This window comes from Rutidosis leptorrhynchoides, chromosome 11 (genome assembly GCF_046630445.1).
Source record: "Rutidosis leptorrhynchoides isolate AG116_Rl617_1_P2 chromosome 11, CSIRO_AGI_Rlap_v1, whole genome shotgun sequence".
Lineage (NCBI taxonomy): Eukaryota > Viridiplantae > Streptophyta > Magnoliopsida > Asterales > Asteraceae > Rutidosis > Rutidosis leptorrhynchoides.
Genome location: NC_092343.1, coordinates 112,548,091 through 112,574,749, shown reverse-complemented (window position 1 = coordinate 112,574,749; position 26,659 = coordinate 112,548,091).

Sequence of the window (26,659 nt, the reverse complement as noted above, 5' to 3'; positions counted from 1 at the left end):
TCAGAGCATAGGTTTGGCCGCATGTACATTGTGATGAATGTCATGTTCCCAATTCTAGTTTGGAGTTGTGTCAAACATACTAGTAGGGGAAGGGAAAGTGAATATGGGTGGAATACGTGTTAGTTGATAGGTACTAACCGATTATCTACTAAGTTTTTGTGAGATATTGTGATAAGACAGGTATGGCTGATCAAATTCAGGACGTCGATACCCCCTTGACCCCCAAACTAACAAGAGCGTCCTCAGAGGAGCTTAGTGCAGAAGATGATTTACAAAAGTATAATCTTCAATTACAAAGTCAACTGAATGAAATGAGGGATAAAATACGAGAGTTGGAAAAACAAAAGTCGCAAGCAGGTATTACTACTATTGCTCCATTCACAACTATTCCAGGTATACCTCCAGAATATGTAACTTCGAAAAGTGCGTCTATGCCTATTAGAAGCGCATTGCCACACCGATCGCAACCACAATCTCAAATTCCACTCCAATCTAATTATTCAAATCCAGCACAAACGTTGTATCCGTACCAGATCTTTCAACAATCCTCAATTAAAACCAAGAAAAAGTGTACCTATAAATAGTTCTTAAATTGTAATCCTCCTACGTATTCGGGCAGTACTAACCTGAATGACACATTAAATTGGCTGAGAGAAGTGGATCGGGCATTTGAAGCATGTCAATGTGAACCAGAACTCAGAGTTACTTTTGTTTGTCAGTTATTGAAGAATAAAGCTATGGTATGGTATGGTGGGATTCTGTCAATACCCATATAACAAAGGAATAATTTGGTCAAATCACTTGGGAGCAATTTTGTGAAAAAGTGTGCGAACAGTATTGTATCCCGTACGAGATAGGAAAGTTAAGGAGAGAGTTTATGGAATTGAAAATGACCGAACAAATGTCTGTGGATGATGCGATTGATCAATATACTGACAAACTAAGGTTTGCGCGTCAATGGGTTCCAGATGAACGATCTAAAATTGATCATTTTGTGGAAATGTTATTACCAGAATATCGAACTTTGGCAAGAACTACCACCACTTTATCTCAAGCTTTTATTATGGCAAAAATGGTTGAGGGTGATATTAAAGCTGCAATAAACCGTAAAAAAGAGAATGTAAGTCTTCAATAGCAAAGTCAAACAATAAGTCAACCTAGTTTAAAGTCAAAGAAATCTTTTTGGAACAAGATGAAAAGGAAACAGACTCAGAGTGTATCTAAGTCGAAATTTAAAACGTGGTGTGTTCATTGTAGAGCAAGTCACAGTGGAGATTGTTCTGAAAGAACGCGCCGATGTTACCGATGTGGTTTAATAGGACATGATGTCCAGTCTTGTTCATTTAAGGATAATGTATGTTGGAATTGTCAGAATGAAGGTCATCGATCTGATCAGTGTCCATCCGTGAGAAAGTCATATTCTAAATCAAGGTCTGGGGCAAGGTCAGGATCAACTAGGGGTTCGACGGGAGGATCATCAGTTTTAGTGATGGGGCAGAAGAGAAAGAAATCCTCTTGAATCCGTAAGGTATGTTCTTGATTAATTGTTATATATATATATATATATATATATATATATATATATATATATATATATATATATATATATATATATATATATATATATATATATATATATAAGTGTATTGTTGATTGTGAACAACTGCTTGACTATGCTTGTAGTCAGTGGGGATTCACTAAGATTATTTATGATACAATTACTTCCTCCCTAAGGGCCGAAGTAATCAAAGGTTTAGTGGTTCCAACCACAATGATTGTGACTGGAAGTACTTTTGGAGATTTAGGAAACTTAGTCTCTATGACATGTCTGTGTGATATTTATAGATTGTTTCTCCAGCCTTTTGTAATGTGTTTGCTCTGATGCATGATTATATGCATGTGAAGTGATTACTTCTCGCCTTAAAGTAAAAGTAGTCGATGGTTTGATGACTCGTGTTACCTAAGTTGTGTCTGGAACTACCATTGACATTATTGGGATTTTATTCCCTTTTGATTGGTTGCCCTGCTTTTAATGACTTGACTATTATGCAACTCTTGCTATAACGTTATGTATGACCTGATAAGACTACGTAGGGCTTATGTGATTTGTACTTTTACCTCAGACTGACGGGACACACGTAGTGGCCTGTAAGGATTGGAATAGGGTAGTAGTCCCATTGTATATAGATAAAGGACTTAAACACTGTAAATAGCCCCCGGGTGTATGTGATTTGTACATTATATAGGATGTTGGCCCTACTGTATTGCTTACAATACATGTTTAGATTAAAATGCGTGAGATAGTAGTGAAGCCTTAAGGAATTGTTTTTCTTTCCTTAGACTTGCGTGAATTGTGGCAACCTTTAGAAAGGAATTATAGGTAGTGTTCCCTGAGTGGTCTTTTAAAAGATAGGGAAACCCTTGACCTGAGTGGTTATTGATACTGAGTGTGTATTATTACTGGAAGAAAGAGCTAAGTGTTGGACAGTGTTTAGAATTGTGACTAGTGTATCATTAAGATAGAATGGCATGACTTGATAAATTCCTATGCTTGGATGGTCGTGTGATATTTGTATATAACAGTTGTAACCTTCGGGAATTAGATTGATGATACATGGACTGTTATTGATTTACAAACGGTGTAACTTCCATAAACTGAACTTGAACTATTGTGATATGTTGTAAATGATGACTAGATCGGATTTAGTTAGATATCCATGTGTGAAGAATTCGTGATGATTAATGATTTAAGACTGATAAGACTTGTTGACCAGTGATAAAGTAAATTTTCTTAACTCCGATGCTTGGCAGGAAATTGTGTGTCTTGACTAAGGTGTGAATCATATAGGATTTTCCTTATCAAGTGACTCAGAAAGAAGGTATGATTTAGAAGAATATACTAGCGTCTGGCCAACGAAAGTATATTGTGGTAAATCATACAGGAATTCTGAGAACCTGAAGGAAATATAGAAGACTCGAACTGTACATGGACAGTGGATTGACTGTTGAACAATGAATTATATGAGTATGAAATGACTAACCTGAATAATTTTGGTAGATTAAAGACATAATTTGTGAACATATGTACAGATTTTAGTGGAATAAATGAAATTCAATTGCCTTTGCTTGGGAATTTGAGGAAATTTACCGGGGTAAAGAGTTAAACCTAGTGATAATTTTGGGGTGAAAATGATGTTACAAGTGGTATACTGACAGAATTTTGACCTTAACTCATGAGTTGACCGTGGCAATATATGGGCACTGGTAGTTAATAGAACGGCATTTGGAGTGAATGTCATTGTTTTGGACGATGATTGGTTGTAAAAACTGACTATCCTTTGCATTTTGACGGGAATGATGATAAGTTTAGAATGACAAAGGGGTTGGATTTTAGGATTGACCTTGGTAAGTGAGTATGTGTAATTCGTTGATTCAAGGTTCGCTGATAATGATGACCGGTTAAGTAAGTTAGAATAATTGGGTATGATCATTTGGACTTGAATGTGAATTAGAAATTAGAGGTGGTGATGAACCTGTGACTTTTGTGATAATGACTGACCAGATTTCGAGGACGGAATCTTCTTAAAGGGGGGTAGATTTGTAACACCCTCAAACTGGGCTTAGTAGTAAATGACCTTTTTATCCATAGTTAATATTAATTTATTAATATTAGTGATTTTAATAATTATGTTTTCATAATTAGTGGTGTATGGGATAAAGTACGCTTTGTGACAAGGGTCACAGAACAGGTTTCGTTATGTGAATTGGACTCCGTTAGGGCCGCCTAATTAAGTACGAAAGATATTAGATAACTGATAAATACTCGTGTGTAATGGGGTATTATATTTTAACACATAAGAGTGTATGTATCAGCTTCTTTTATCCATTTTCTTGAACATTCCCAAACAAGAACGTATCTAAACTCTTTCACCTTGAAACCCTAAATTGATCCAAGCTTGAAATTGATTTGTGAAGCTATAGAAACTGAACTATATCATCTTTGTAAGCATCTATCCAGGTTAGCATGCTTGAATTCGTGGTTTAATTCTTAAGAATTTGGGTTTTGGGTGTAAAATGGGTTTTTGATGAATATGAGCTTGAATCTTCATATTTTGTGTTTGTAAGTGTTAATTGTTGTTAAAAATAGTTGGTATATAGTTTATATGATGTATTTGAAGTGGTTTTGGTGTTAGAACTTGCAAAAATCGAGTTTTTCTGTCAAAAATGCGAAAAACAGCGTGCAGGAGCTGTTGTTCAGCTCCCACATGAGTGAAAGGTTACCCGCACGAGTGACCACACTTTTAAGGGTCAACCACACGTGTGAGGACTCACTCGCACGAGTGAGGCCTCAGCCACGCGTGTGAGCACCGGTCAGATTTGGAAAACTTGTTTCGGTCATAACTTTCAAACCGTAACTCCGTTTTTGACGAATAAACTATCTTTGGAATCGTCTTGAAGTTTACTTTATAATGGTAAGGTTTTAAAATAATAATTCAAATTTATTTTGGGTCAAAGTTATTCAGAAATGTGTATGCTCCATTTTACGCTCATACGGGAGTTGTTATTGATAGGGATTTTGGGTAAACTTGCCCATAATGGATCATAAACTTATTTGAGTAACTTAATAGCATGATTTAATGGTATGATATCGATTATTCGTTGAATGTTACTACTGTTCTTCATCACTCGCACGAGTGAGAATTCACTCGTACGGTTGAGGTAGTCAACCGTGTGGTGAACCGTGCGAGTGAGTGGTGATGATCAACTTATGTTTTGATTGTGATGATACGTACGGATGATACGTGACTCGTACGAGTCACTAGTCACTCGTGTGATGAACCGTACGGATCATGTGATTCATTGTAGGATGTTTGGTTATAGACCAAACGTACGAGTGAGTTGTCAACCGCACGGTTGAGTGTTCTCAAACATGCGTATGATGGTGTTACTCGTACGGTTGATAGACCACTTGTAAAGTGATTAAGTGTTGGTTTTGGTGTTGTTTTCTTATTGTCGGGTTGTTATCAAGATATAATATTACTGACTCGGATTGTATCATTCTCAGGTGATAAAGGAGCGGAGAAGACTCAGTAACATTATACCACTGAGTTCTTGCTGGTAATTGGTGAGTGGGACTATCCTTATGGATATTGGTATTCAGTAACAAGTGTAGTTACTACCCGCTGTTTGGTTAATATAGATTATGATAATCTATGTATGCATGTTAAATATTATTGTAATGATAAGTAGCAGGTTATACTACTGTTATCAGGTTTCCGCTTAGATTGAAATAGTAGAATGCCTAATTAGATTGCCTTGTGGTTATTAGTGATGTTACCTACAGTGAGATTGTAGGTGGGTTATGTGCACATTAGGGAACTGGCTGTGTATAGAAGGGTCAGTACCGTTCGTGTATAGAAGGGACAGAAGAGGTCAACCGTGTATAGAAGGGTTAGGCTCGGGGGTTATTGTACGGGCAGTATACTGTAATTGACGTATGTAAACGTCAGGAGAGGTATAATGTGGGACAATAACTGGAGCTATCGGTACGGCTCAAGCTTGATCAGCTAGTAGTTGTAGACCTGGCAGGGTCAACGATCCTCTTGGGGTTTTATAGCCGTTAGCGCTATGTATAGCCGTTAGCGCTATGTATAGCCGTTAGCGCTATGAGAGTGAATGGCTGTATAAAGCTATTGATATCATTAGTGAGTAGCTATGTATAGCTATGGATACCTTTATTACATAGGTATGTAAGGCTGTGTAATATAGTGCCTTTGGTGCCTTTACTGAATAGCTTGTTGATGTTATTGCTACTCTATTAATTGAATCACTGCCTAGCTCTGTATGATATAGTTGAGTAATGCTATATTATGTGATAGCTGTGTAATGCTATGTCCTTATACCCTTGACCTAATGCATGATCCCTAAAATCTAGGCTTGGTACTTTGTATTAATAACTATTGAGATATCTCACTCACTTAGCGTTGTGCTAATCCCCCACATTTTCTCCCCTGCAGGTTATATTGTTTGCATGCTAGAGACGGGAGAAGATAGTTGTACTTTGGTTATGTTTGACACAATGAAGAACTCTGATGCTTGAATTAACTATGCTTCACTGTTTCGAAAAGTAACACCAGTTGAACTGTAATGAATAGTATCATATATGTTTAATATATGCTTATAACCACGATTTGATAAACTGATATTCCGCTGTGTAATTTTAAAAAAAAGGTACGGTGTTACATTTAACAAGTCAGATCATGCTATTGCAATTTCTTTCTTAGAACATTAGTCATGTTCATTCGAAATTCAAAGGTTGAACCTATAAATCCGAGACGACTTGATCGCTTCACTTAAAGTCGGGAAAAAAAATAAAAGCATGGAGCCCTAGAATATAAGGGAAAATATAAGCACGACGACAACATAGAAATTACAAACCGTGTATATCAATACGTATTGCAATGTAAAGACACGGGAGAATTAAAAACATTATAACCCCAAGGTAATAGTAGAAGAAAATAAATTCCTCCGGTGGCAGATGAAAAAGAAGAATGAAAGATATGATAGCCAGGAAAATATCAAGGATCAGAACTGGATTTAGCATTTTCAAAATCTTTTGGAGGTATGAATTGAGGAAGAAATTATAAAAGTGATGAAAATAATGAAACGGAAGAGGTTAATTTATAGTGAAATATCAGACATAGCAATCGAAGCAGATTACTGCATTTAATCAAAGTGGATCCTGATTCCCTTAATTACTGAAGAATCAGATCTGATATAGATTACGAAGATTTTCTTTAAATTCCTTGAAATCCGGAATTCAACCGTAACTACGTCAAAAGTTAAGGCGAACATTTAATTTTTTCAGTTCACTCATTTGTGATAGCTTCACTCATACTCTTCACGTAATCGAATTATTTTATCCATATTATTCAATGGTGATAAAACTCCATTTTTCAACTCGTATTCATCATGAAAACATTCTTGTTGTCGACCATGACTATCTCTGTCAAATTTCAGGACGAATTTTCTTTAACGAGTAGGTACTATAACGACCCGGGAAATTTCAACTTATTTTTAACTCGAATCTCTAAATGATTTCATAATTCTGACACGATAAGCAAAGTCTGTGTGACAACCCGGAAATTTTTGACCAAATTTAAACTTTATCTTTAAATGATTTAACGTTTCCGACACGATAAGCAAAGTCTGTAAAACCGAATCTCAAAATTTTTGAACTATTCAAGTACCCTTCAGTTGTTCTCAACGATTCGCGAACCATTATATGTAAATAGATACATATATATACTATAACTTGAAAATGTAACAAAGTTTTAATTGCATGATACCGTACATTAAACTTATTGGTTTATATATCTATTTGAATATATATGATATCAAGTTATTTAGTAAACGATAGTAACATTCGATTATTGATTCGATTGATATTTAGATAAGTTAACTAAAACGTTTAAGATGAACCAGTAAAACACTAATTTGCTACAGTATTTTTGAATTACTACAGTACCCGAAAAGCTACAGCGTTTTCGAAAATCACTATTTGCTACAGTAAAAAAACTTTGCTACAGTAACTTTGCTACAGTAAAACACTATTTCAAAATGAAAATGTATATATGTATATGTATATACTACGAGACGATGATTTATAGAAGTAAATGACCAAAACACTCGAAAGTTTAAGATATACTTTGAGTGGTGTAGTTTATGGATAATTTAAGGCTATATTTGACAAAGGTACGTGTCACGAAACGTAAAATGCAAGTTTTCTAAGCGTACGAAAATGCGTTCGAGAAATCGGAACCGGGACATAAGTCGAGTGACAACGTACGACTTATCGAAACAAAAATTACAAGTTAACTAGGCACGAGAATATAATATAATATATAATTAATTAATATAAATTATATATATTATATATTTATTTAATACGTCGACGAACTACAAAACAAAAGAATGTGGGCTGGCAAACAGAGCCATACGATCGCATGGCTATATGCCTTGAGTCCCATGCGATCGCATGGGAAGGCTGGACAATTCAGATGCTATAAAACGCGAAGTCTGGTACCAGTTTCATTTGCTAATCTCTCTCGATCTCATCTCTCAATTATATATTATTATTATTATTATTATTATTATTATTATTATTATTATTATTATTATTATTATTATTATTATTATTATTATTATTATTATTATTATTAGTATTATTATTATTATTATTATTATTATTATTATTATTATTATTATTATTATTATTATTATTATTATTAAGATTAATATTATTATTATTAATTATTATTATTAGTAGTATTATTATACATAAAATACTGCGACGAAGTCATGAGCGTGTCACTTTCAAAATGGGTTTTCAAGCGGGATAGAGCTAAGGAAATTATGGGTTATAGTTACGGAGGTTATGGGTAATGTACGTGGGTATTATTGGCAAATCAAACCTAGTGTTTATCATCTCTGTTGCGTCTACGTACTTTCCTGCAATATTGAATCACAATATTGATACGTGAGCATTCATATCTTATCTTTTATATATTAATTGTGTATCCATGTCTAGTGCTCGAGTATATATATTTATGCATGCTTGTATGCTAATTTTTATCGTTAGACAGTTTATGATGAATCACGAATTAAATACATATATTACTGATAAAAGGTATATGATATGCATGTTTTTGGAAAGCTGGTGAAAAATCAATAACTTTTCATTTAGAAATCGCGTAAATTCGATGAACGAATTAAAAGATATGATCAACTAAATTATGATTGACATTAATTGAAATTGCTTTTGAATCTGCAATTGATATTTAAACAACTTGTTTGTAGGACTAATAAATTAGATTTTTGAATATTACCACCCGAGTAAATGAATCCTTATATAAGGCACGTCTCGTTTGGTTGAACAATTGTCAAAATTGACTGTTTTATCATGTTTTAAAGCCTTATAAAAACTATAGTCTAATTTTACAAGAATTGGGAAACTATGTGAAATGTTAAAATGTTTCGATTGCCATGATCATTCAACTATAGTATTAAGTCAGAATGACTTTTTGAAATGACTTTTGATAAACTTTTGTATGTTGATCTCGAGCATTAGGATTATGATACAGTATGACCAGACCTAGCTTGATAGACATTTATTGACCAACATATGCTCTCTAGGTTGAGATCTACGGCTATTTGGTATTTCGAGTTTCGATCACATTTCGGTGAACAACTTTATGTGCTGCTAAGGTGAGTTTCATATGATCCCTTTTACTCATTACCTTTTTGGGCTGAGAATACATGCGACTGTTTTTACATATTACAAATACTAGATTTATATGCGTGAGTTTCATTTGCTCCCTTTTTAAATGATTTTGCAATATATATTTTTGGGTTGAGAATACATGCACTTTATTTTAAAAACAATGGACACAAGTACATACTAAATTCTATACTGAATTTGAACCGAAAATCCCTTAGCTTTGGTAACTAGTAACTGCCGATTATAAGAACTGGTGGGCGCGAGTAGTAGTATATGGATCCATAGGGCTTGACATCCCCGTCCGTTCCAGGTATAGAAACCTGATAATGCTAAAAACGAACATATATTTCATAGCATTATTCCTCAAGAAAGACAAGCTTTTAGTTGCAATTGTTCTATTTACAAGTGATATTCGTTTAAATAATAAAAGGTGAAGACAAAAGACAGATTCGACGAATTGAAGACGCAAACGACCAAAAAGCTCAAAAGTACAAAAGACAATCAAAAAGGTTCCAATTATTGATAAGAAACGTCTCGAAATTACAAGAGTACAAGATTCAAAACGCAAAGTACAAGATATTAAATTGTACGCAAGGACGTTCGAAAATCCGGAACCGGGACTAGAGTCAACTCTCAACGCTCGACACAACGGACTAAAAATTACAAGTTAACTATGTATATAAATATAATATAATATATAATTAATTATATTAATTATATATATATTATATTTATAAATAAAAACCGTCGGCAGAGAAAGACTCCAAAAGGGTGAGCTGTAAAAACAAACTCCGCGACTCGCGGAGTTTGAAGGCCAAAAAGGCCGCGAGTCGCGGAGCCCCCAGTTTTGAAACTCCCTATAAAGCAAACCGAATTCTGATCATTTTCATCTATCTTTTTCTTCTTCTCTCATATATACGTAAAATATATATTTATAATTTATATTTTAATTTTAATTTTAATTATAATTCTAATAATAAGGGTATGTTAGCGAATATTGTAAGGGTGTAAGTCGAAATTCTGTCCGTGTAACGCTACGCTATTTTTAATCATTGTAAGTTATGTTCAACCTTTTTACATTAATGTCTCGTAGCTAAGTTATTATTATGCTTATTTAAAACGAAGTAATCATGATGTTGGGCTAATTACTAAAATTGGGTAATTGGACTTTGTACCATAATTGGGGTTTGGGCAAAAGAACGACACTTGTGGAAATTAGACTATGAGCTATTAATGGGCTTTATATTTGTTTAACTAAATGATAGTTGGTTAATGTTAATATAAAGATTTACAATTGGGCGTCCCTATAAATTACCATATACACTCGATCGGACACGATGGGCGGGGTATTTATATGTACGAATAATCGTTCATTTAACCGGACACGGGAATGGATTAATAGCCACTAGAATAATTAAAACAGGGGTGAAATTATGTACAAAGGACACTTGGTATAATTGATAACAAAATATTAAAACCTTGGGTTACACTCAGTCGACATCCTGGTGTAATTATTAAACAAAGTATTAAAATCTTGTTACAGTTTAAATCCCCAATTAGTTGGAATATTTAACTTCGGGTATAAGGATAATTTGACGAGGACACTCGCATTTTATATTTATGACTGATGGACTGTTATGGACAAAAACCAGACGGACATATTAAATAATCCAGGACAAAGGACAATTAACCCATGGGCATAAAACTAAAATCAACACGTCAAACATCATGATTACGGAAGTTTAAATAAGCATAATTCTTTTATTTTATATTTAATTTCCTTTATTTTATATTTAATTGCACTTCTAATTATCGCACTTTTATTTATTGTTATTTAATCGCACTTTTAATTATCGTACTTTTTAATTATCGCAATTTTATTTTATCGCACTTTTATTGCAATTTCATTATCGTTATTTATTTTACGCTTTAAATTAAGTCTTTTATTTATTTAATATTTTACATTAGGTTTTAACTGCGACTAAAGTTTTAAAATCGACAAACCGGTCATTAAACGGTAAAAACCCCCCTTTATAATAATAATATTACTTATATATATATTTGTATTTTTATAAAAGTAAACTAATATAGCGTTAAGCTTTGTTTAAAGATTTCCCTGTGGAACGAACCGGACTTACTAAAAACTACACTACTGTACGATTAGGTACACTGCCTATAAGTGTTGTAGCAAGGTTTAAGTATATCCATTCTCTAAATAAATAAATATCTTGTGTAAAATTGTATCGTATTTAATAGTGTTTCATTGTAAACTTCTATAGTATTTTATACCCCTTAGCTTTGACATCAAGTATTTTTGGCGCCGCTGCCGGGGAACTTTCTAAACGCCGGAAGCGCAACGCTAATAATAAAAAAAAAAAAAAGATTTTTGCTATTAAAAGTCGCTAATGCTAAAAACGAACATATATTTCATAGCATTATTCGTCAAGAAAGACAAGCTTTTAGTTGCAATTGTTCTATTTACAAGTGATATTCGTTTAAATAATAAAAGGTGAAGACAAAAGACAGATTCGACGAATTGAAGACGCAAACGACCAAAAATCTCAAAAGAACAAAAGACAATCAAAGAGGTTCCAATTATTGATAAGAAACGTCTCGAAATTACAAGAGTACAAGATTCAAAACGTAAAGTACAAAATATAAAATTGTACGCAAGGACGTTCGAAAATCCGGAACCGGGACTAGAGTCAACTCTCAACGCTCGACGCAACGAACTAAAAATTACAAGTTAACTATGTATATAAATATAATATAATATATAATTAATTATATTAATTATATATATACTATATTTATAAATAAAAACCGTCGGCAGAGAAAGACTCCAAAAGGGTGAGCTGTAAAAACAAACTCCGCGACTCGCGGAGTTTGAAGGCCAAAAAGGCCGCGAGTCGCGGAGCCCCCAGTTTTGAAACTCCCTATAAAGCAAACCGAATTCTGATCATTTTCATCCATCTTTTTCTTCTTCTCTCATATATACGTAAAATATATATTTATAATTTATATTTTAATTTTAATTTTAATTATAAATTATAATTCTAATAATAAGGGTATGTTAGCGAATATTGTAAGGGTGTAAGTCGAAATTCTGTCCGTGTAACGCTACGCTATTTTTAATCATTGTAAGTTATGTTCAACCTTTTTACATTAATGTCTCGTAGCTAAGTTATTATTATGCTTATTTAAAACCAAGTAATCATGATGTTGGGCTAATTTCTAAAATTGGGTAATTGGACTTTGTACCATAATTGGGGTTTGGACAAAAGAACGACACTTGTGGAAATTAGACTATGAGCTATTAATGGGCTTTATATTTGTTTAATGACCGGTTTGTCGATAGCTCATAGTCTAATGACCGGTTTGTTTAATGACCGGTTTGTCGATAGCTCATAGTAATTAGCCCAACAAATATAAAGCCCATTAATAGCTCATAGTCTAATTTCCACAAGTGTCGTTCTTTTGCCCAAACCCCAATTATGGTACAAAGTCCAATTACCCAATTTTAGTAATTAGCCCAACATCTTTTATTTATTTATTGTCATTTAGTTAAACAAATATAAAGCCCATTAATAGCTCATAGTCTAATTTCCACAAGTGTCGTTCTTTTGCCCAAACCCCAATTATGGTACAAAGTCCAATTACCCAATTTTAGTAATTAGCCCAACATCATGATTACTTCGTTTTAAATAAGCATAATAATAACTTAGCTACGAGACATTAATGTAAAAAGGTTGAACATAACTTACAATGATTAAAAATAGCGTAGCGTTACACGGACAGAATTTCGACTTACACCCTTACAATATTCGCTAACATACCCTTATTATTAGAATTATAATTAAAATTAAAATTAAAATATAAATTATAAATATATATTTTACGTATATATGAGAGAAGAAGAAAAAGATGGATGAAAATGATCAGAATTCGGTTTGCTTTATAGGGAGTTTCAAAACTGGGGGCTCCGCGACTCGCGGCCTTTTTGGCCTTCAAACTCCGCGAGTCGCGGAGTTTGTTTTTACAGCTCACCCTTTTGGAGTCTTTCTCTGCCGACGGTTTTTATTTATAAATATAATATATATATAATTAATATAATTAATTATATATTATATTATATTTATATACATAGTTAACTTGTAATTTTTAGTCCGTTGCGTCGAGCGTTGAGAGTTGACTCTAGTCCCGGTTCCGGATTTTCGAACGTCCTTGCGTACAATTTTATATTTTGTACTTTGCGTTTTGAATCTTGTACTCTTGTAATTTCGAGACGTTTCTTATCAATAATTGGAACCTCTTTGATTGTCTTTTGTTCTTTTGAGATTTTTGGTCGTTTGCGTCTTCAATTCGTCGAATCTGTCTTTTGTCTTCACCTTTTATTATTTAAACGAATATCACTTGTAAATAGAACAATTGCAACTAAAAGCTTGTCTTTCTTGAGGAATAATGCTATGAAATATATGTTCGTTTTTAGCATTATCAAATATTCCCACACTTGAGCGTTGCTTGTCCTCAAGCAATATCGTCTTGAAATACTAGAATCACTTCTTTATTCTTCACACTTTGTACATCAGTGATTTCTATACGGTGGTATGAACAATGGTAGTAACGATATGGTTTACAGTCCCATATGACTATAAAAATTTAGATCCATTAAGGAAATTGGATCTTTATGAAAACATTTGATCTTTTGAAAATCTAGTTTTTACCCTAGATAAGTTTTCCGGAATAACCCTTTACCGGTGTTTGCAAAATATTTTTGTGGGTTTGGTGGGTTTCAGAATTGAAAATTTTAGCTCAAAACTTGCTGTTTTGTGTCACCCACTTGCTAACCTTGTATTTGGAAAGCAACACGTCCAGTTTACTTGTTCCGTATATTACCTTTCGGTAAACTACCGTCCGGTTGTAAAGGAAAGCGTTGAACAAGCAACTGTTAAGGCAATGTCCCCTGACATGCTTTTAATTATGGTCTGTAACGTGTCGGATGCAATTACTATCCTTGGTAGGAGCAATAGTAAAGCTCACCCTTATAATTTTTCGGTATGGCACAAGGTCCTGTCTTTGACCATGCTATGCAACCACCGTTCTTACGGTTGACACCCGATTTAGTTCAGGTGACCTAATGAATTCCAGGTGAATTCCTAGGATTTTACGTTCAATGGTAATGAACGCATTGAAAATGGGTTTTCAGAAAACAAATCGGTTTATAATTTTGATCAAAATATTTTCTCGTTCAAGCTCGAGTTTAGATATCATTGAATTCCATGAGTTTGAATTCTCAATCTTTAAGGTCAATCTCTAGGATTGAGTAATATCAGTCTTAAAAGCTGATTTTTAATCTTTAAGGAGATTATTCTTTCTGGGGATCTGATTCATTAGTCTTATCCAGCTAATTTGCATGGTGCCCCCCCATTGTACGAGATAAATCCTTCTCATGGTTAGGATAAATCTGACCACTTAGCGACCCTGTTTAATGCTGAGGTCCGTGGATTTCCTGCTGATTTTAGTGATGACTTTTCTAGATTTTTCGTCAACCTACAGCTGGTCTGGACGACAACTTCATGACCTAAATCAAGAAGCGCGTTTCTTTTTCGGAAGACTTTACTTCCTTTTAATGATGGAATTGATTCATCGTGTAGATCCATCTCTTCTTTTCTTTCATCGGGTAAAAACAGTTTAGTTTAGTCCAAAGCAAAAGTATTTTCAGTTATTTGTTACAGATATATGTGACATATGTTTAAGATAACTTGGTAAATTTTCCCACACTTGGCTTTTATTTTCCTTTTTATCTTCCTCTATTCCATTTTAAATGAATTTTAACATTTTGGTTTGTTTCTCAATTTATGTCCTTTTTGAGGTAACAATAATTTCGGTGTTAAAACCTAGTTTTATCGTTCATAAATATGTATAAACATGATTTTTAGTTCATTTAATTGAAAATTTTGAAAAATTTTACTAGAATTGGGTAGTCAGTATATAAGACCAGGGCTGTTCTTTATTATCAGAGAGCACTAGATTCTAATACAACTACTGCTTTACTAGTATTTTTAATGGTAACCAAGTGTATAAAGTAAAAATTTTTAAAATCCGAAAGAATTTAACCCCTTCCCACACTTAAGATCTTGCAATGCCCTCATTTGCAAGAAATCAGTAACAATTTAAATTATTGAGGGTGATTTGTGTGAAAATGATTAAATTTTACCAAAGTTTCCAAATATATTGGTGTTTGTTTGCTGAATGATAAATGGTGCACATCATTTGTTCATTCCGTCTTGTTGTTATTTCACATATATTTTGCATCTTGTCGTCAAAATTAGTTGCTTTTGCTGAACTTAATGCCAGTCTTTGAAAATGCGTTGTTTTACCCTGTTGTGTACATAAGATAAACTGCAAACATATATACATATTTTTGAAGTTTGGTATATTACCCCACATTCAAAAATTATTAAAATCTAAGAATAAAAGTTAGATAATTATAAAAATGATTACAATATTAACAAAAGTATTAAACGTATCAATCATTACAAATTACAAAATAAAAAAAAATAATAAGTATACTAGGGATGATACTGGTACCAATAGGGGTTCCAGGCATAACCATAGGTGCTATAGAATGCTTCGGCAGGGTCATACGTAGGATACGGTGGCTGCATCTCTATAGACCAGGGAGGGAAGATAGGTTTCGGTGTAGGAATATAGTTTCTACCTATATGTTGGCAATGAGCTATGATTTGGTTCTGATGAACTTGCCAATCTTCAAATGCTCTCTGTCTAGCATTTTCGTATTCCTGAGAAGCTATAAACCTTTGCATTTCTTGCATCTCATTCCCCCCTCCTACATTACCTTGCTGTTGGTTTCTCTCCACCTGTGGATGTCTACCATGGTATCGTACTGCGGCGTTATTTCGCCTCTTCAAAACTTTCGCACCATGGTATACATTTAAACCTATAGTATCGCGGGGTTCTGGTTCTTCTACTAATAATCCCCCCCGACTTATATCCACACCGAGATATTCACCAATCAAAGTAATAAAAATACCACCTCCTATTATGCTATGCGGTCGCATCCCCCGAACCATAGCTGATAAATAATAACCCACACAATATGGTATACTTACAGCGCTTTGTGGGTCTCGAATACACATATGGTAAAACAAATCCTGTTCATTTACTTTTTCCTTGTTCTTACCCCTTTGTGTAATCGAACTAGCTAAAAACCTATGTATCACTCTTAATTCTGCTCTATCTATATCCAAATAAGAGTAATTTCCCCCTTTGAAACGGTGATGGCTTGTCATTTGACTCCACACACCGTGTGTATCAAAATTTTCATCTATCTTTCTACCGTTTAGTATCAATCCTCTACAATCGGCAGACGCTAACTCCTCAGGCGTATATATACGTAAAGCCTGAGCCATGTCCATTAAAGACATGTGGCGCATCGAACCGCCTAACAAAAATCTAATAAAAGAACGATCGGTTAAACTAGCTACCCGATCATTCAACTCTATACTACATAACAATTCTTCACACCATACTTTATATACAGGTCTACGCATGGTGAATAAACGTACCCAGTCATTAAAAGAAGAATTACCATACCTCTGTACAAGTAATTCCCTAATTGGCCCGGCCAATTCTACAGCTTCTAAGGGTCCCCATTCTATGACCCTCGGTACCTCAACAACCTTAGAATGAAGAGTATGCAAACCCCTTTGATATTTTGGATAATCTATCCAAAGTCTGTCAAATCTCAGGTTCGGGTGTAACTCTTCCAAGTGCATATCAGAAAAGGTCATGACTGAATGAGGTATATCCTGCTTGTAGTAGTTATCCACCTCCTGTTGTTCCATATTCTCAGTAGGAGCATTGCGGGCTTGGGATGAAGATTCACCCCTTTCATTCTGCAAAACACATCAAACATAATTTTTGTGCATCCAAATATGCATTAGTGTCAGCAAAATCATCAATCAAAATAATTACAATGACATGATCAATTTATATCAAACTTAAGCTCATTTTCACATTTTTATCAAATCTACACTTTTGCAAATAAGCATATACGAAAATGTTCGCCAAGTTCATAAGCATTCAACTCAAATAACATGTCAAAATAATCATTACTAGCAATTAAACAAGTCTCAAATGGCATTATCTTTCAAAAATCAAGTTCATGAATTTTAGACTTGAAAAAGTCCACTTTAATTCTCAAAAATCATATTTAGGCTCAAAGTTTGGATCATTTAACTACCTAAACATGTTACATTACTTATTTTAGCAACAATTCATGACAAAAATCGGCCATAACCTGTTTATATAACCTGTTTTTAGTATTTGATAATGCTAAAAACGAACATATATTTCATAGCATTATTCCTCAAGAAAGACAAGCTTTTAGTTGCAATTGTTCTATTTACAAGTGATATTCGTTTAAATAATAAAAGGTGAAGACAAAAGACAGATTCGACGAATTGAAGACGCAAACGACCAAAAAGCTCAAAAGTACAAAAGACAATAAAAGAGGTTCCAATTATTGATAAGAAACGTCTCGAAATTACAAGAGTACAAGATTCAAAACGCAAAGTACAAGATATTAAATTGTACGCAAGGACGTTCGAAAATCCGGAACCGGGACCAGAGTCAACTCTTAACGCTCGACGCAACGGACTAAAAATTACAAGTTAACTATGTATATAAATATAATATAATATATAATTAATTATATTAATTATATATATATTATATTTATAAATAAAAACCGTCGGCAGAGAAAGACTCCAAGGGACTGAGCTGTAATTTCATTCTCCGCGACTCGCGGAGTTTGAAGGCCAAAATGGCCGCGAGTCGCGGAGCCCCCAGTTTTGAAACTCCCTATAAAGCAAACCGAATTCTGATCATTTTCATCCATCTTTTTCTTCTTCTTCTCATACGTAAAATATATATATATATTTATAATTTATATTTTAATTTTAATTATAATTCTAATAATAAGGGTATGTTAGCGAATATTGTAAGGGTGTAAGTCGAAATTCTGTCCGTGTAACGCTACGCTATTTTTAATCATTGTAAGTTATGTTCAACCTTTTTACATTAATGTCCCGTAGCTAAGTTATTATTATGCTTATTTAAAACGAAGTAATCATGATGTTGGGCTAATTACTAAAATTGGGTAATTGGACTTTGTACCATAATTGAGGTTTGGACAAAAGAACGACACTTGTGGAAATTAGACTATGAGCTATTAATGGGCTTTATATTTGTTTAACTAAATGATAGTTTGTTAATGTTATTATAAAGATTTACAATTGGGCGTCCCTATAAATTACCATATACACTCGATCGGACACGATGGGCGGGGTATTTATATGTACGAATAATCGTTCATTTAACCGGACACGGGAATGGATTAATAGCCACTAGAATAATTAAAACAGGGGTGAAATTGTGTACAAAGGACATTTGGTATAATTGATAACAAAATATTAAAACCTTGGGTTACACTCAGTCGACATCCTGGTGTAATTATTAAACAAAGTATTAAAATCTTGTTACAGTTTAAATCCCCAATTAGTTGGAATATTTAACTTCGGGTATAAGGATAATTTGACGAGGGCACTCGCATTTTATATTTATGACTGATGGACTGTTATGGACAAAAACCAGACGGACATATTAAATAATCCAGGACAAAGGACAATTAACCCATGGGCATAAAACTAAAATCAACACGTCAAACATCATGATTACGGAAGTTTAAATAAGCATAATTCTTTTATTTCATATTTAATTTCCTTTATTTTATATTTAATTGCACTTCTAATTATCGCACTTTTATTTATTGTTATTTAATCGCACTTTTAATTATCGTACTTTTTAATTATCACAATTTTATTTTATCGCACTTTTATTGCAATTTCATTATCGTTATTTATTTTACGCTTTAAATTAAGTCTTTTATTTATTTAATATTTTACATTAGGTTTTAACTGCGACTAAAGTTTTAAAATCGACAAACCGGTCATTAAACGGTAAAAGCCCCCCTTTATAATAATAATATTACTTATATATATGTATTTGTATTTTTATAAAAGTAAACTAATATAGCGTTAAGCTTTGTTTAAAGATTTCCCTGTGGAACGAACCGGACTTACTAAAAACTACACTACTGTACGATTAGGTACACTGCCTATAAGTGTTGTAGCAAGGTTTAAGTATATCCATTCTCTAAATAAATAAATATCTTGTGTAAAATTGTATCGTATTTAATAGTGTTTCGTTGTAAACTTCAATAGTATTTTATACCCCTTAGCTTTGACATCAAGTATTTTTGGCGCCGCTGCTGGGGAACTTTCTAAACGCCGGAAGTGCAACGCTAATAAAAAAAAGAGATTTTTTCTATTAAAAGTCGCTTTTGTAAAAATACGTTTTAAATATTCGAAAATATAAAAAGAAAAACAAAAATATAAGTATTTTTAAGATTTTGTTAAATATTTAAGTTGATTAAGTTTCTTTATTTTTATTTTAGTTTATAAAAAATATAAGTTTTATTTAAATATCTTTTATTTATATAAAAACAGAAAAAAAACAAATAAATAAAGAAAAACGCGTTGAAATTAAACCTGTCAGTTGAAATTCTGAACCCCGCGACTCGCGGGGTTTGATGTTTTAAATACCGCAACTCGCGGAGTGACTCTGACACGAGACAGAACCCTAATTCAGCATTAATTACGGGGTATTTAATAATTATTATTATTATTAACCCTAATTATTATTATTATTATTATAATTAATTTTATTTTAACTTTTACTTTTTATTTAATTTATGTATTTAGTATTAATTAGTTTTATTAAATTATAAAATTAATAGTTTTAATAAATAAATAATATAAAAATAATATTTTTATAAAAATTGTAATTTTTACAACTTTTTGTATATTTTTATATTTTGTCCCTTTTTAATCGTTGTAGCGTAATATTTCTATTTTTCGCTCATATTTAATTTTAAACTTAGTTTTTGCCATAGTCATTTTTACTCCTAGATTTTTAGGCTTTGCCGTAGAATTCCTTAAGTGCTTTTTCTTTAGACTAAGATTTAGGTACTCTAGAATTTTGCGACGCCTTTTTAAGTTTTAGTTTCTTTTTAAGTTATTTCCATTTGGGATTTAGTTTTTCCTGTAAGCTTTAATATTTTTAGACACTTTTTACTATGTATCAATTATCATTCCAATTAGTAATATCAATTTGCGATTATAATTTTAAGTTAGTTGTAGTAATAAGGTTAGGTTAGTCAAGTATTTTTAATTTTTTATAAGTTTCTTTTATTTTTCCGTCACCTTTTATTTTTTTCAACCATTTTTCTTTTTCAATTTTTTTTTCCCGACGAACTCTTTTTCTTTCTTATTTCTCGCTATTCTAGTTTTAGGACATAGATTTTTATTCTACTTCTTATCTAAATTTCTTAAAATTACGAAAATTTATTTTGAGTGGTTAAATTGATAGACATCAAAATTTTCTGGTTCGTAGTAATAGTTAGATTTGTACGTGGACCGGGTTATTGGAGCCAAACAGTCCTCAATTATATTGAGACCAAACGAATCCTGCCCCTCTGCTGCATCTTTTGGCTATTCAAAATGTGGGCAAAATCAGAAAAGTCTATTGGTTGGATAACTTATTATAATTTTTCTTTCCTTTTTAAAACTAATAGGATATTCAGTGAATGCACCGAGCAAGACGTTCATCACCTTTTGTACGTTCACCACCTGTAACTAGATCAAGACATTTAGCAAATATAACCGCCGTTGATTTTTCTTTAGAATCATCATCCAGTCGACCAAGTACTTCAGTTCAAATTTCCGATAATCCATTTTTTGAACCCGACCTCACAATTGAGAATCCGGAAAATATTCAGGAACGGTTTGTAGATCCTGAACCACTAAACTTTCCTCCGGAACCACCAATCATTCAAACAGAGATTGTTGAGGAACGAACCATTAAATCAGAATCATCTAGTGATACCGATTCAACAAATTCAATTATGGAGAATCTGGAACCTTTAAGTATGGAAGACCGAATGAGAGCTAAACGCACTGGCCAAGGTCACGCAATTACTCATCCAGACATTAATGTGCCAGATTATGAAATCAAAGGACAAATTCTACACATGGTGACTAATCAATGCCAATTTAGTGGTGCGCCGAAGGAAGATCCAAATGAACATCTACGTACCTTTAATAGGATCTGCACACTATTTAAAATCCGAGAAGTGGAGGATGAACAGATATATCTCATGTTATTTCCCTGGACTTTAAAGGGAGAAGCCAAAGATTGGTTAGAATCGTTACCTGAAGGGGCGATTGATACATGGGATGTTTTAGTTGACAAATTTCTTAAACAATTCTTTCCTGCATCTAAAGCCGTAAGACTTCAAGCAGAAATTGTTACGTTTACACAGAAACCAAATGAAACTCTATATGAGGCGTGGACTAGATATGGAAAGTTGTTAAGAGGATGTCCGCAACATGGTTTAGACACCTGTCAAATAGTACAAATATTCTACCAAGGATGCGACATCACTACAAGAAAAGACATAGATATAGCAGCTGGTGGTTCTATTATGAAGAAAACCGAAACTGATGCTTACAAAATTATTGATAATACTGCTTCCCACTCACATGAGTGGCACCAAGAAAAAGATATCGTTAGATCATCTAAAGCAGCTAGAGCCGATTCTAGCCATGACTTAGATTCCATTTCCGCAAAGATAGATGATGTGGAGAGACGAATGGAAAAGATGACTAAGGATATTCACTCAATACGAATTAGTTGTGAGCAGTGTGGAGGACCACATTTGACAAAAGATTGTCTCAGTATTGAATTAACAATGGAACAAAGAGAGAATATTTCATACATAAACCAAAGGCCTGGAAATAATTATCAGAATAATTATCAACCGCCAAGACCGATTTACAATCAAAACCAGAATTATAACTGAAATATTCCATACAACAACCAACAAGGTCCTAGCAATCAACAAATATCCAATAATACTTACAACCAGCAAAGACCTAATTTTCAAAACAAACCACCACAACAAACCGATGATAAAAAGCCGAATTTAGAAGATATGATGACGAAGCTAGTTGAAACTCAAACGCAGTTTTTCACATCTCAAAAACAAACCAATGAACAAAATGCTCAAGCATTTAGAAATCAACAAGCTTCTATTCAAAATCTGGAACAAGAATTGAGTAACCTAGCAAGGTTAATAGGTGAAAGAAAACCGGGAAGTCTACCTAGTGATACAAATGCTAACCCCCGGAGTGAAACAGCTAAAGCCATTACCACAAGAAGTGGCACAACACTTAAACCACCTGAAATACCTGTAACTTCTGATGAAACCATTCCTACTCCACAAAAACCACAACCTGATCAAGATAAGGAAAAAGAACCGGTAGTTGAAAAGGTTAATGAAGATAACACAGTTAAGGATAAACCTTATGTTAAACCATACCAACCACCACTTCCTTACCCGAGTAAAATGAAGAAAGAGAAACTTGAAGCCGAGCAATCCAAATTTTTGGATATGTTTAAACAGATAAATGTAAATCTTCCTTTCATTGATGTGATTTCAGGAATGCCTAGATATGCTAAATTCTTGAAAGATCTAATCTCAAATAGAAAGAAAATGGAAGAACTCTCGGCTGTTACTATGAATGCTAATTGTTCAGCAGTGCTGTTGAATAAGATACCAGAAAAACTATCTGATCCAGGAAGTTTCACAATTCCATGTTTTCTGGGTATTCTTAGTTCAATAGAAGCATTAGCAGATTTAGGTGCTAGTATAAATTTAATGCCATATTCACTATACGCGAAATTAGACCTTGGAGAATTGAAACCAACAAGAATAAGCATACAACTAGCCGATCGATCAATAAAATATCCTAGAGGGATAATGGAGAACATGCTAGTTAAAGTTGGTACTTTAGTATTTCCAGTAGATTTTGTTGTTCTGGACATGGAAGAAGATTCTCAATTTCCTCTCATATTAGGAAGACCATTCTTAAACACGGCTAAAGCAATGATAGACGTGTTCGGTAAGAAACTGACCCTAAGTATAGAGGATGAGAGTGTTACCTTTTCAGTTGATAGAGCAATGCAACAACCACAATCTGCAGATGATACATGTTATTATATTCAAACTATAGATGCACATGCAGAATTATTAGAAGAATTTCCAGAATTACAAGGAACAGGAGAATGTTCTTTAGGAGAAGGTAATGAACCAATTGATGAAGCTGAAATGTTAGCTACACTTATAGCTAATGGATATGAACCAGCAACAGAAGAAATTCAAATGCTAAAAGAAGAAGACAGATATCGATACAAATCATCGATAGAAGAACCTCCGAAATTAGAATTAAAGCCACTTCTAAACCATTTGGAATACGCTTATTTACATGGTGAATCTGAATTACCTGTAATAATATCATCTTCTCTTACTGAAAATGAGAAATCACAACTCATTTATGTGTTGAAAGCTCATAAACCAGCCATTGCATGGAAGATTCATGATATTAAAGGAATAAGTCCTTCGTATTGCACACATAAAATCCTTATGGAAGAAGGTCATAAAACGTATGTGCAACGCCAATGAAGACTAAATCCTAATATGCAAGATGTAGTTAAGAAGGAGATTATTAAACTGCTAGATGCAGGTTTGATATATCCAATTTCGGATAGTCCATGGGTAAGCCCAGTTCAATGTGTACCTAAGAAGGGTGGCATGACTGTCATTACAAATGAGAAAAATGAGCTTATTCCTACTAGGACTGTAACAGGATGGCGTGTATGTATTGATTATAGAAAATTAAATGACGCCACCAGAAAAGATCACTTTCCCTTACCTTTCATAGATCAAATGTTGGAAAGATTAGCCGGAAATAGTTACTATTGTTTTCTAGATGGATTTTCCGGAAATTTTCAAATTCCAATAGCACCCAAAGATCAAGAGAAAACGACATTCACGTGCCCTTATGGTACTTTTGCTTACAAACGCATGCCATTTGGACTTTGCAACGCCCCTGCAACCTTTCAAAGGTGTATGATGGCGATTTTTCACGACATGATAGAAGAATGCATGGAAGTATTCATGGATGACTTTTCAGTCTTCGGTGATACATTTAAATCATGTCTAGTTAATCTGGAACGAATGCTAATTAGATGCGAAAAATCAAATCTAGTACTTAATTGGGAGAAATGCCATTTCATGGTTAAAGAAGGCATCGTTCTTGGACATAAAATTTCAAAAGAAGGAATTGAAGTGGATAGAGCTAAAGTAGATGTAATTGCTAAACTTCCACATCCCACCAATGTTAGAGGAGTTAGGAGTTTTCTAGGGCATGCCGGTTTTTACCGACGTTTCATAAAAGATTTTTCTAAAATTGCCACTCCTATGAATAAACTCCTAGAAAAGGATGCGCCATTCATCTTTTTAGATGAGTGTATCAAATCTTTTAATATTCTTAAAGAGAAACTCACTAATGCGCCGATCATGATAACACCAAATTGGAATCTACCATTTGAACTAATGTGCGATGCAAGTGATTTTGCAATGGGAGCCGTTTTAGGACAAAGGATTGAAAAATGATTTCAACCTATATATTATGCTAGTAAGACATTACAAGGAGCACAAACGAACTATACAACTACTGAAAAAGTACTCCTTGCTTTTGACAAATTTCGATCATATCTCGTTCTAGCAAAAACGGTGGTCTATACCGACCATTCTGCTCTTAGATACCTATTTTCAAAACAAGATGCTAAACCAAGATTAATCCGTTGGATCTTACTCTTACAAGAGTTTGATATTGAAATCCGAGATAAAAGAGGAGCAGAAAATCTCGCCACTGATCATCTTTCTCGTCTTGAAAATCCCGAATTAGAAGTTCTAAATGAATCGGCCATACAAGACAACTTTCCTGATGAATATCTATTGAAGATAGATTATAAAGAAATCCCATGGTTTGCAGACTATGCAAACTACTTAGTTTGTGGATTCCTTGAAAAAGGATTATCGTACCAAAGACGAAAGAAATTCTTCAGTGATATAAAACACTATTTCTGGGAAGACCCACATCTGTTTAAAAGTTGTCCCGATGGAATAATACGCCGATGTGTATTTGGAGATGAAGCTAGTAAAATATTAAACCATTGTCACACAGGACCAACAGGAGGGCATTATGGGCCTCAACTAACAGCAAGAAAAGTTTATGAAGCTGGATTCTATTGGCCTACAATTTACAAAGACGCACACCTTCTTTGCAAATCCTGTGATGCATGTCAAAGGGCCGGAAAAATAAGTCAACGTGATGAAATGCCACAAAATGTCATCCAAGTATGTGAAGTATTTGACATTTGGGGTATTGACTTTATGGGTCCATTTCCAAAATCTCATAATAATCTATATATACTCGTAGCCATTGATTATGTATCTAAATGGGCGGAAGCACAAGCTCTCCCAACTAACGATGCACGAGTTGTAGTCAACTTTTTAAAACGTCTTTTTGCAAGGTTTGGAACACCGAAAGCTTTAATAAGTGATCGGGGTACTCATTTCTGTAATAATCAACTTGAGAAAGTTCTTAAAAGATATGGAGTAACTCATAAAATCTCCACCGCATATCATCCACAAACAAGTGGACAAGTTGAAAATACCAACCGAGCTTTAAAACGTATTCTAGAGAAAACCGTAGGATCAAATCCGAAGGAATGGTCCATTAAATTGGAGGATGCACTCTGGGCTTTTAGAACAGCCTACAAAACTCCAATTAGAACCACACCTTTTAGACTTGTTTATGGAAAAGCATGTCATCTTCCAGTAGAAATTGAACACAAAGCATTTTGGGCTTTGAAGACATGTAATCTTGATTTACATGAAGCTGGACGTCTACGATTAAGTCAACTAAACGAATTAGAAGAATTAAGACATGAAGCATACGAAAATTCGTTAATCTATAAAGAAAGAACGAAGAAATGGCATGATAAAAGAATCAGAAGTTCAAAAGAATTTAAAGAAGGAGACAGAGTTCTTCTTTTCAATTCACGATTCAAGCTATTTCCTGGAAAATTGAAATCAAGATGGTCTGGACCATTCATAGTCAAAAGAGTTTTCCCATACGGAACGATAGAATTAATAAATTCAAATGGGATGGAATTTAAAGTTAATGGTCACAGAGTTAAACATTACATACATGGTCCGATGGAAGTCAACAACGAAGTTAATCATAATTTCGACACCACAGCTAACTAATGTGGGAGAATCAAGTCTTTAAAGGATAATATGTATTTCTGTTAGAGTTAGATTGT